We start from the raw sequence: 10,641 nt of genomic DNA, 5'->3' as shown, positions 1-10,641 counted from the left end.
AAAAGGTTGGCCAGCAATGCTCCTGCCTGTGCCCTGGCTGCCCACCTGTTGCAGCAGGGTTGGCTCTGACCCTCTCTCTAGGAATAGCGTTGGGCACCTGATTCCCAAATTGCATTCGACACTACAGGGCAGAAGTCCATACAGAGGATACCAAATGGTATTAGTCAGCTTTTCTGCACCTGAAAATATCACCACTTTAAAATCTTTAATTCTGACTTGGTTGTATCAAGAACCTGACTCAAAAGAACATAGCCTACAGCCCTGTGAGACACCAGACCTTGGGCATACAAAAGTGTATGAAGAAACACATTTCTCCATGTATTGAAGCTTGATTTTATGTAGTTTGGACATTGCCCTGTGGAGGAAAGGGCAATACAGGTAAAAACTACAGTCTCTTTTATGGATGTGCACACACACGACAACACACCTGTCTCAGTTCATTCTGAGAGATCCCCTGTGAAGGCTCCCACATCGGCACTCTGGAAGGGATAGCTGTGGCTTGCTCAAATATGTGTCTACAGATTCACAGCTAACAAACTAGGTACTGGCAGAAAAAATGGCATGTGTGTCTTGGCAGGTGTCTGTAATAACAAACAACAGTAATCATAATAATAAAAATTACAATAATCATAAGAAACAGTAATAAAGAACCCTGCATGCTGCCAGCTGGACTGAATTGCCTGTGCAGAGCAGTCCATGAGCTCTCGCTGCTCGGAAAGCAGAGATGCCACATCATCAAACAGTTCCTTATCTGGAGAGAGCCAATGAGCGTGGGCTGCTTCCCCTGGTCTCTTTACCCCCAACAAAATCTTCCACCAGCAGTGAACAAATCACTTACATCGTAGGCATTCACTGGAAATCAAAGCCCCGGCAAGTTATTATTGCCCTGACACTTTTCCCAAGAGGAGGTTAATACTGAGTTCTTTATCCCTTCTGTATTCCTGCTTTCCCTGACAACCTTGATTTTTTTTTGCATTTGCAGGCAGTTCTGCTCTATTTGACACAGCTCATCCGCCTGTCTAATGACTTCACATCATCTGTCATCATCTCAAAAACCCCCCACGGCAGCTCACTCTGCCTGTCCCACCTGCATGCTCAACCAGGTGTTTCCTCAGCAATTCCGCTTTTGAAACACATTTCCTTCTTATCCAGTGCAAGGGATGAGCTGAAGCTGTGAATGCCAACCTTGCACAGCACTGCCCACAGCTGGACTGTGAGGAGGTGGCAGTCTCAGCCCTTCCTGAGAGGTGAGGAGATGAGAGCAGGTGAAGGAGGGCAGCTGGCATCCCTTGGCTAGGCACATGGCTGATATGCTCAAGAGCCAGCCAGCCTGAGATGCAGGAGGAACTGCAGGCACTTCTTCAGCTGTTCCTCTGTGGGACGGAGGGCAAAGGAGCTTGGGGGACAGGCAGCTGCTCCTGCAGATGAATGTTAGAATTAAAATTAGGATTCGCCATTTGTTGTACTCCATGTGTCCCTGGGGCTTCAGGCTCCTGGCTGGGCAGCGGAGAGCTCAAGAGATGGGTCAGTACCATGAGTTTTGCCACTCATCCACAAAGTAACCTGGCACCTGAGGTGCATAAAATATATTTTTTTTCCTAGGAATAATGTTTCTATTTGCCCAGGAAGGCCCCCTGGGCCCCACCCCAGCAGCCCCACGGTCAGTATCTTAGGGCTGCCATGGTCAAGGCTTCCACAGCCTGCTGCCTTGGCCAGCCATGCATCCCTGCCCCAGCCTGCTGCTGAGGCTCCTGTTGTCACTGCCTGTTTCTGAGGGGCACAAAGGTCCAGGGAGCACACTCTACCCATATTCCCCCATCTCGACATCCCACTGGGTGGGCTGTGAGGGTGTTTGAGCTGCCTGAGCTCCTGCCAGCCAGGGAGCATGGTAGGAGAGCTCTGCCTGCTGACCCGAGCCCCAGGACATGACAGAAAGCCGTGTGTGCTGACAGAGAGCACAGCAATGGCCTTCCTGTTGCTGTTGGGATGAAGGTTTGGACCTGTTATGTTTTCTGTATACAGTGAGATCAAAATATGAGCTCTTAAAATGACTTGAGATTAGCTGGAGGGAAGCAATGGAGAGGGAGTGCACAGCACATCCCTGCTTGATTTAACCGCTTGCACACCACGCACACACTGCCCTTCTGCAAAGCCCAGGCAATGTAGCCCTGGTGGGCTCCAGAAAATTGCACCCTTGGCTGAGGGCACATGGGTCCTCTTCATAAGTGACTGTTCTGGGCTCAGTGAGTGCCAGGCAGGTCCCCTGGGCCTAAATCTCCCCTTCTGGCTCTGGTACAGAATCTCAACTGGGCTAGCGAGCCCTGGAGCAAGGTTCAAGGTGATCTTGAATCCTCACCAATAATCAGGTGTGCTGAAAGGAATCACAGAAAGCTGCCAGGGATCACCAACATCACATGCACGCCACTGGACATGTTGCGGAGCCATGCCCATCACACTGCGCACAGCCACACCAGCCTGCCTGCCTGCCAGCCACGCAGGGCTGCAGAGCAAATTCCAGCTGTTTGCATGCTTAAGATATGCAGATACATGAGGCACAGGCCTCAGACACCAAAATATCTCATTGTACTTGCAAATGAAGCATCTCAGTATTTAAGTGCACAGAATTTGCAGGTGCCATTAATTTTCCCCACAGTTTGGTGTCTGCTGTTAACTGAAGGCAAGAGTTGTCAACAGGAGAGCACACCTGCAGTTTTGAGGCTGCCTTAAAATCAGTGACAAAACAGCTACAAAACCCAGAATCAAATTCGGGTAAGCTGATGAATCCTGCAGAAGAGCCATCCCAGCAGGCCAGGGCTGCTGTTGTCACCTGTGGAGCCAGGCAGGTACAGTTGTTTTGTCCCTAAAAGGACCATGAGACCCACTTACCTGACAGCCTGTTAGTATTGAAGCTGCTGTCAGCCAGTCTGTTCTCTCTCCTGAAGAAGAGCCCAGGTGATAAATACTCAACAGGAGCTTTTTCATGACAAAATAGGAAAAAAATAATCAGCAAGTGATACACTCTTCTAGTAAAGCTTCTTTCCCATCAGACTATCATGGGTAACTGCCAAAAAATGTTCAAAGTGGAAGATGAGACAAGGAAAATCTTATAGAGATTCATTACACCTGAAAATGAGATACATGTTTAGAGCAGTGGTTAGGAGAGAAGCAGCATCAGCATTATCTGCAGGTCTCCAGCAAATCAATGCATCTTACCCAGTGTCACCAGCAAAGGGCTGGTTAAGGAAGTGGAAACTTTTCTACAAAACATGCAACTCTTGGTGGAATATGGTGAAAAGAAAGAGCCAGGAGCCTCTTACTTCCCAAGGGAGGCTGGGGCGACTCGTGCTGGCATTCACCTAGAGCCGATGGAAACTGAAAACAAGGAGGATCACTCGGCTTTCAGTGGGATTTCTGCAGCAGACAGATGACTGGCTGCATCAAGACAGCCCCTAGGAGAGGTGGAATGGATGGTAGGTAGTCAGGACTTCTGTGCAGGTGAAGTGAAGCAGTTCTGGGGAAAAAATGGGTTTAGTATGGTCTAGGATTCAAATGCAGGATTTTTATTAAGTATAAATAGTTCCTTGTGTTGGTATAGGATTTTCTTCTTACAACTTGGTCTGGAATTCAATCTTTGCTGCCTCCATCGCATGGCATGGCAACACCTCACAGTAACATGTTTCCTCTTCAAGATATTCCCAAGAGTTAGGAAGGTGCAATTAGCAGCCTACAGCATCAAGAAGCATGTGCAGGAACACGGGATATTTCTGGTTTAGCTATGGAATGACCAAGTGTCTCAGCATGGGGCCACTCTCCCCCTGGACCTGAGCCTCACAAGAAACCCTCAGAGGACACCACAAAGCACTGGGGAAAAGTTTCTGAGCAAACCAGCATAGTGAGGGCTGTGCTGGCTCCTCCAGCTGCTAATATAGAGGAGGCTCAGGGAGCATGAGGGGTGGGAAAAGGGAAGTCCATCTTCCTACATGGACAGAAATAGTGCAGAGGAAGAAGGAGAACAGTGTTCAGACACTGAAGTTTGGTCTCATCTGTATTTGGTCATAAGTGAAAGTTCTCCTAACAGCTCTCTGCAAGATAATCTGTTGGTTTTCCTGTGGATAGGTTAAGTGACTCTCAGATTAGAAAGTGCTGAGCACTGCTCCTGGTAGTTTATCTTTGCTAATGCTTCCTAAGATCCCATTCCAGACAATGCAAGTGATGACTCGTTTTATAAAACTTGGCCATAGAAGTTACATTAGCAAAGGACAGGTAGTACAAGCCCACCTGTGGAGATTGCCATGAGCCTACAAAGCCACGGTGTTACCTTTCAGAGAGAGACCTGTAAACCAGGTGTATTTTAAACCCTCATGATTGGTGTTGTAAATTGTGTGCTGACTCCCAGCCTCCAGTGGGAGACGTAAGAAAAATCCCAAATAAAAGGTCCCCCCTAGGAAGGACATGATAGATGATAGAGAAGTCTCAAGGAAAAAAGGTGTTTGCAGAGATGCAGGAGCTTCACCCAGCAAGTCTGAAGCTGTCACAATCCAGGTGGTCAGGATAATTGAAGAGAAACAACTTCTTAAAGAGTAATGAGTTAAAATGAAGGAAATGTATTTCCTCAGCTCTGGAAATGGGTTATACTGTTTCACATAGTGGAAGAGCCTAGTGAGACATTTTTGACATACATACTCAGACATTGAAGAGCTGCAGCCTCTTTAGGAAATTAAGTAATGAGAGTGAATAGGAATAAAGGAAAGTGCCTCTTTGGAGCAGATGAAAGGATTCCAGATGTGTACACGGCTGTGAGTGCTTCATATTGTTTGGGACTTTCATCCTGAAAACAAGAGAGACAATCCTGATGAAATATGTAAGTCTTCACCTGAATGCTATAAAGACAGAATCAAATCTAATGTTAAAGCTCAAAAACAGAAAGGAAATGCAAGAAGAGATGAAAAGTGAAAAATAATCTCCCCTTGAACAAAGTAATAAAGATACTCCACTTCCCCATGCTCTCCCTTATCTCCTATCACTTGGGGAACATTGATTCTGCTCACATGTGAGCTTCTGCACAGACTATGCCACACATTGCAGGATGTAATTTCTTGGTTTGAGAAGAGCAATTGGAACTGAGAGCCCCGTCATGCTTGTCAGAATCCCCAGCTCTACAGGTCACACACATATTTCACTGTCAGTGCCAGTGTCATTGCATCAGGTGCTCCCTGGCAGCTTTATCATGGCCACTCTGGAACAAACCCAGCACAGGACAGGAACTACCTTGGGTTGATTTTTGAAAACTCAGGCTTCACTTATATTTCAGAAACCTCTTACAATGGTCTGCTGCTCCTTACAGAGTTTGGGCAACAAAATAAAATCAGGAATGAAAAACTAAAGATGATGGACCAAGCGGGTCTAGTCCCCCTCTGTGGCAAACTGCATCTTTACCCAGTCCATGGCCATCCTCCTAGGTTCTCAGTATTTGCTTCTTCCAGGGCCCAGCAGCATGTGCAGCACTACCCACACACTTGCTGGGATCACACTGCTGAGGCTCCTGCAAACAGCCGTGGCAGACTGGCACAGGTCTGGTCTAGAGGACACAGCTCCATTTGGGTGTAGTTCAGGCATGGAAGGACTAAGCAGGAGAGCCCCTGCCAGCAAGGCTCATTCAGCCTGAATCTCAAACAAGAATATCCTACCGTCCTGCCTTAGCTGTACCTGAGTCTGTGATGACAGCACTCTGCACTCTTCCACCACTGCACGTTTTTTGCAGGGACAAGCAGGTTGCTCCCACCTGGAGAGCAACTCAGCAGGCACTGATGCCCCGGGCCCTGCCCTGACGCTGAGGCAAACACACCTCTGCAGATAACACTGCTAATATCAGATTACATCCTTTGAGACACCAAGGCTCTGCTCCACCCCGTGCTGTTGGGGTGACTGCAGAGGAGAGCACTATAGCCTTCATTCTGCACCTCCACCCTAAAGAACAGCATTTCTCTCCTGCATAGATCGTGACAGTAGGATTATAAGAGGGATGCCATGCACTCAGATAGGCCATTAGCAAGGAACAATCCCTAGGTAAATAATTAGCAAATTACACGTTTGAAAACAAATGGAGAAAACTTAATTCTTGATTGTTAACAGGCATCTTTCACATTAAAATTACAGCAAATAAACAATTTTACATTGTGGGCATTGCACAGTAATATTTTCCTTTGCCAAGCTATTTTCCCAGAGTAAACAAAAACCTCTGAGAATGCTTATCTTAGTATAAAGCCTTGCAAATAAAATAAACAGAATGATGTCCAAAATGAAAAATAAAATAGCATGTGCTGGTTTTACAGCATTGGGGAAACCATAGAATTTAATACTCCAAGAGCAAGAGGCTGAAGCTGTTTGCTGTCATTACTGTATCCTTTCTATTGAATACCATCTTCTACTGCAAATCAAGTCCCAAACAGCTGGTGGAAAACAGGAGGCAGAAGGAAAACCAGGCTGAATTGTGAAGCGTATGGATGATTTGTTCTTACAGCATTAGAGATGACCAAAGTAAAAAAGAGGAGTTTCTTTAATAGCTCTGATGTATTTTAAGAATTTAGCATCACAGGATGCATTTCAATTATGGGACCAGAGTGTAACAACAGCTGGGGCATGATGCTTAAAACCCACCAGTTTTCCAGACAGGAAGTCTCACACCAGGATGGCCACCCTATAGGACAGGGTAAGTAATGTGGGCCAGGGGCCTGATAAGGCAGCAAAAGAATTAAAAATAATTGTCACAGCTGCATGGACTGCAAACTGGAGCTTTGGACAAGACAGAACTGCGAGCAGGAGCTGGATCCACTGGGATAAGATAGCAAAATCTTCAGTTTGTCCACCAGAAACAGTCACTGAGCAGCACAAAGACAGAACAAAGACAAGGAGGCAGATGTGAAGCAGAGAGTATACAAGGTGATGGTGAAGCCAGCTGTGCTGCCAGGTGTCACAGGGATGCTGAGGTACATGGGACAATGGGCAGCCTGTGAGATGGACTTCCAAAGTGCATGCAGACACCAGAATGGAAAGATAACTGAAAGAGAAGCTTTTTGTGCCACTCACTGATTCTGAACAGATTGAGTTACACTGAGTCACTGACTCTTTTCTGCCTATATCCCCCATCATTTCCTGTACAGTTTAGATTATATTTAGAGTCACTAGAAGATCTATGTATTGTTTGTCTCATTCATACTCAGCTTAGAGCAGCCTGATGGGGATTTTGGCATTGCTTGAGAGCACCAGTCATAAAATCCAGCAAGAAGCAGGAAGAGAGACAGAAAGCTTGTGGATAAATATCCCGTGTTACTGGAGGAAAATAAAGGGAAAGAGTGCCTGCAAGTATTCGATTAATTGAGAGTTAAGCTGCCACCAGCAGCCCTGTTCTGTGTCACCTGGCAAAGGCAGATGGCATCAGTGCTGCCTATGGGCAAAGTGTGCCCAAAGCCAGAGACATACTCAAAGAGGCACAGCAGGATCTCTGTGAAACACTTTGCTCCCCATAGCACAGGGCTGTGTAAAAGTAGCCAACATCACAGCAAACCAGGATGAGCAGGGCTGGTAGCTTTTAAAGCATTTTTAATGGGAAATGGTGTCTGATAAAGACATCATCTTTTTGGCATGTCATCATAGAAAATCTTCTACAGGCAGCCAGCTTACCAGGACAAGCAAAATATCACAGAAGCTTTACTGAATTTTTCTAAGATTGTTTGTCAACATCCTCATCCCCATCACCTTTGAAAGGGCCAACTTGAGACCTTGCCTGATTCTAATTTCTGAATTAGGGACACTAGGAATAGCTCTGCCAAGCAAGGTCTCATTGCTGGGCAGAGCTGGTAGAGGTAAAAGAGACAAGGGGATAAGGTTTGACAGGCAACAATTCTGAGTTCTAGGAATCTAATTTTGCTTACCAGAATCTCTTCAGCAACAATTTTAGTTGCAGTCTGAGGCAAAAGGAGATGGAAAGGACAAGACAGAAACATTGTATAGAATGAGCAAAACACTGGGGAAAAAATAAGGAGGAAAAAACCCCAACCTAAAAGCTATATTAAACAGTAAGACCCAAGAGAGAAAACAAAAACAAAAACAAGCAAACAAATACAAAAAAAGCAAAACAAACAAACAAACAACAACAATAAAAAACCAACAAATAAAATAAAATAAAATAAAATAAAATAAAATTTAAAAAAAAAAGAAACAACAAAAAAAACCCAAGGAGATTATTAACAGAGGAAACTAGCTGGCTCCACTGAGCAAACGTTGGTAAACACAAAAATTAAATTCTGCAGGATTAGACAAGGCATTAAACTGGTTGGGGGAGGAAAAAACAAAAAACAAACAAACCAAATTACCAAACAAAAAACAATAATCATATGCTCTCAGAAATAAGTCAAGTGGTTGTACTGACTTGAACACTCAACTGGACTAAAAAAGCTCTTTACTAAAGCAACCATAGCAAATGTATACAAATTGCTGAGAGGACAAATTATAGAAGAATGCACATTTAAGGAGGTATTCTCTGCTGATGCTAATACTTGTCTCTGGATTCAGGCAGCAAGTTTAAATAGGAACACACAGAGAAGAACCCCATGTGTCTTGGATTTCACCCATCCATATCCTTCTGGGCACTTAAAGAATCACCCCTTAAACCTCTCTAGCCATCCAGCTGAGCTCTTCCTTATGGGGTGATGGCAAAGAACAGTTTCCCCTAGCAAATGGAAAATAAAATCCAACCAAGGTTATCTTGGTTGAAAGAACTTTAATGACCCTAGAACTCAGGCAGCTCTCCTAACCCTGAAAGGGATTGGCATCACCACGGAGGGATACAGGGAAGCTGTAACCATGTACCACATGTCCCACGTGGAAACGGCAACAACAGTCACTTTGGGAAATTCTGTGAACAATTCCAGGGTCTGGTTCTGCACAAATTGCACTGGCACAAATGTGGACCAGCTCTGCCAATGTGGCAGTATTATAACTGAGACTCACAGCTTGAAATCAAACCTTGGCAGAGTACTGGCCCAGATCTGACATAAATCAGCCTCTCTGTTCTTGTGGATGCTTTGGCACAAGTTGGCTGAGGAAGAGTTGTTGCTACCCCTTCAGCTGGAGTTTGGACCCAATGCATTCCTTCCCGAGTGCTGCCACTCTCAGCACATGCAAAGCCTTGGTGCAAGAAAGCCACAGTTTGAGGAGAAAGGTTTCAACAAACTTAAAACCCTAGAAAAAACAGGATGTTTTCATCTGTGAAGTTCTTTTTAGCATGAGCTATATGCTGTTATGCTATAGATTCTCTGACGCAGGACTGGGCAGACAGGGTAGGGTGCCATATCAGATGCCAGCTGTGCTCCTGATGCAAGCCTTTGCCCTCCCTGGGGTCACAGCACAGGCTCAGGGCACTGGTCTGCAGCTGGGAAGACCCTCTCCCTTCCCTGTCAGCAGAGCACTTTCTCTTCTGCTGCAATGGGCCATCACTACATCCAGCAGAGTTGCAATGGGCAAGCTGGAAGTGTTGGAAGTCCACAACACCCTCCCAGGAAACACAGGCTTGCTGAACACAAGGGAGCTGTGAAAAGCACTGTTCAATGTGACAGCATTTAGGGCTGTATCAGCTGCCGGGCAGGCACCACAGTAGGGCCCCACAAATCAGATTTGCAGGAGTGCCCTGAGGCTGGCTGATTACAAGGGGGTTTTGCCAGCAGAGCTGCACAGTGTGAAAGTAAACACAGGCAGGAACCTGAAGTGGGTGCACAAGCTGAGCAGAAACAATCAGAGCCAGACTGAGTTTACATTGCAGGACTCTACTCCACACTATGGAGGAGGTGTTGGCCATCACAAATAAGATGTGGGAGGTGAACAAGACCTGAGCCTTTTGGTCCTAAGGTCATCTGTCAATGGAGGTATTGGATGTAGACACAGAACTTGTGTACTACTGTTCCCCTATAGGAGCACAAGAATTCATCTGAATATCAAAGCTACTTCCCTTCTGGGGACATTTCTAGCACAATACTTCAACTTTTCCCTAGATTCAGTGGTACCAAGACTCTTTGCTAATTTATAAATTAGCAAAAACAATAAAACAAGGCAGCCATTCCTGGGCGGAGGCTCATGCCAGCAAACATGGCAATTGCCTCTGAGCCTCTTAAAACAAGCATCCTGTATATCCAGTTCAGACATGAAAGCTGCAGAGCACCAGCCCTGTGCTAGGGGCATAGGCTCCAGGGGATACTGTGGAAAATGGTCCCCGTTATTTCCTGCAGATGGGACAATTGCCTGTAGCTATGGTGGGAGAGAGGTTGCCTTCACCTCTGCAGGAAGCCAGCTCCCAAAATTAATGAACGTTTCTCCTTCCAATTGCTTCACCAAATACCAGAGCAACACTTGCTCTTGTAACAAAATGTCACTTGCTTTTCAAGTACAAGCTAAATGAGCTTTCCTGAGAAAATAATTGCCAGCTATTAAAAAGCTACTGTTGGAGCTTGAGAGGACTATTAAAATACAAAGAGAAATGTACCACATTCTTCCTGTACTGATACTTCAAACAAAACCTATTTTTGTTTTGAAATGTGGCACTAGAACAATGACCAGTTGCTTTTGTAAAGTTTCAGACTGAGAGCCATG

The sequence above is a fragment of the Cinclus cinclus genome, chromosome 9 (genome assembly GCF_963662255.1).
Source record: "Cinclus cinclus chromosome 9, bCinCin1.1, whole genome shotgun sequence".
Classification (NCBI taxonomy): Eukaryota; Metazoa; Chordata; class Aves; order Passeriformes; family Cinclidae; genus Cinclus; species Cinclus cinclus.
The sequence above is the reverse complement of the archived record's forward strand: the minus strand, read 5'-3'. Positions refer to the sequence as shown.